Source organism: Mus pahari, chromosome 3 (assembly GCF_900095145.1).
Source record: "Mus pahari chromosome 3, PAHARI_EIJ_v1.1, whole genome shotgun sequence".
In the NCBI taxonomy this organism is placed as follows: Eukaryota; Metazoa; Chordata; class Mammalia; order Rodentia; family Muridae; genus Mus; species Mus pahari.
This window is the reverse complement of record NC_034592.1, coordinates 110,860,174-110,862,151: the sequence shown is the minus strand read 5'-3', so window position 1 is coordinate 110,862,151 and position 1,978 is coordinate 110,860,174. Positions and strand designations below refer to the sequence as shown.

Genomic DNA, 1,978 nt, shown 5'->3' with positions numbered 1-1,978 from the left:
ATGTATTCCTTCATATGTATTCCTTCATATGTATTCCTTCATATGTATTCCTTCATATGTATTCCTTCATATGTATTCCTTCATATGTATTCCTTGTCTGTAAGCTCCAAATGTAAACATTTTTCCTCTAACGTTTCCAATTACAGATTGTGGAAGATTCTTGCGTTCACCGATTTCTCGAATCCATTCTTTCACCAGGTTATTTTATTTTCCCAAAATTAAAATCCTGCACTACAGTTCCCCCCTTCTTTTTTGAAAACCCCAAAGGGCTTCAGTGTCTCAATGAGTTTCTGGGTGAGTAGGCAGTCAGTCTCCTGGGGGGCTGCTAAGCTGATAGGAGAGGTAATGCCATTGTGCCTCGTGCGATCCCTGTGTTGTAACTGGAAACTGGTATGGTCTCCGGCACAGGCACTGCCCAGTCACCCCCATCCCTCACCCCCAGACCAGAGCTGCCCTGGACAAGATCCACCGAGGTGGGAGGGACAGCGGCCTGCCTCAGCCCCGGGGCAACCCCTTGAAATTTTTTCTTTTTAAAATTTAAATTTTATTTATTTGAATGCGCATGGGTGTTTTGCCAGCATATGTGTTTATGCACCACAGGTGTGCAGTGCCCTCAGAGGTCAGTTCCCCTAGAACTGCAGTCCTATGTGACTGCTGGGTCCTCTGGAAGAACAGTCAGTGTTCTTAATGGCTGAGCCATCTCTCCAGCGCCCTGTATATATATTTAAGAACAACAATAATCAATCCTGTTAGCCATGTTCCTAAATACTTTTTCTGGGGTGCTGGAGACCCCTGGGCCTGATGCTCATTAGGCAAGAGCTTTACTCCAGGGTTACATGCCCAGTGCATCAGCAACAGAAAGTGCTTTACATAAAGATCTTCTCATCTTGAGTAGATGTGGGCAGAACACCAAGAGAAATATCCCAATCAGAAAACCTGAAATGCCTTTAGATCTGTCATCTAGCCAATTTCTTTCAGGGCCTCAGGCAAAGAGACCCAAGAAGGCTAATACATTGCTGGGACAAAATACTGGAGAGACAACTTGAAGAAGGAAAGGAGAGACAACTTGTGTAGGCTCACCTATGGAGAGGTTTCAGAACTATCCCTTTGGGTCAGGCACGACAGCAGCACGGAAAAGAGAGTGATCATAAGAGATAGGAAGGGACCCAAAGCCAGCTTCAAAGCCATAGCACCAGTGACCAACTTGCTTCGACTAGGACCCTCCTAGCTTCCACTTCTTCCCCTTTACATTATGACTCTTTAAATACATCAAGTAGATCAGACTCCTCATGACCTCTATCCCATCAGAAACCATGGTGGTTTAAATAGATTTGAATGCTCAGTCATCAGGGAGTGGAACTACTTAGAAGGATTAGGAGGTGTGGCCTTGACACACTTGAGGAAGCCTGCTATTGGTGGTGGGGAGATGGGGCTTTGAGGTTTCAGAAGCCCAAAACCAGGCCTAGAGGCTCTCTCTTCCTGCTGCCTGCAGGTCCAGATGTAGAATGCTCAGCTCCTTCTCCAGCACCATGTCTGCCTGCATGCTTTCTGCTGTGCTGATAATGAACTAAACCTCTGAAACTGTAAGCTGGACCCAATTAAATGCTTTCTTTTATAAGAGTGGTGGTGCACACCTTTAATTCCGGCACTCAGGAGGCAGGGGCAGGTGGGTCTCTGAGTTGGAGGCCAGCCTGGTCTGCAGGACAGCCAAAGCTACACAGAGAAACCCTGTCTCAAACAAACAGAAGAAGAAGAAGAAGAAGAAGAAGAAGAAGAAGAAGAAGAAGAAGAAGAAGAAGAAGAAGAAGAAGAGAGGAAGAGGAGGAGGAGGGGGAGGAGGAGGGGAAGGAGGAGGAGGAGGAGAAGAAGAAGGAGGAGGAGGAGAAGGAAGAGGAAGAGGAGGAGGAAGAGAAGGAGGAGAATAAGAAGGAGGAGAAAGAAGGAGGAGGAGGAAGAGGAGGAAGAGGAAGAGGAGGAG

At 46.8% G+C, this 1,978-nt stretch overlaps 1 pseudogene; it reads right to left on the bottom strand.

The window, feature by feature from the left end:
- The window catches only part of LOC110318002, an 8,029-nt pseudogene that overhangs the window by 918 nt on the left and 5,133 nt on the right, over positions 1-1,978 (bottom strand).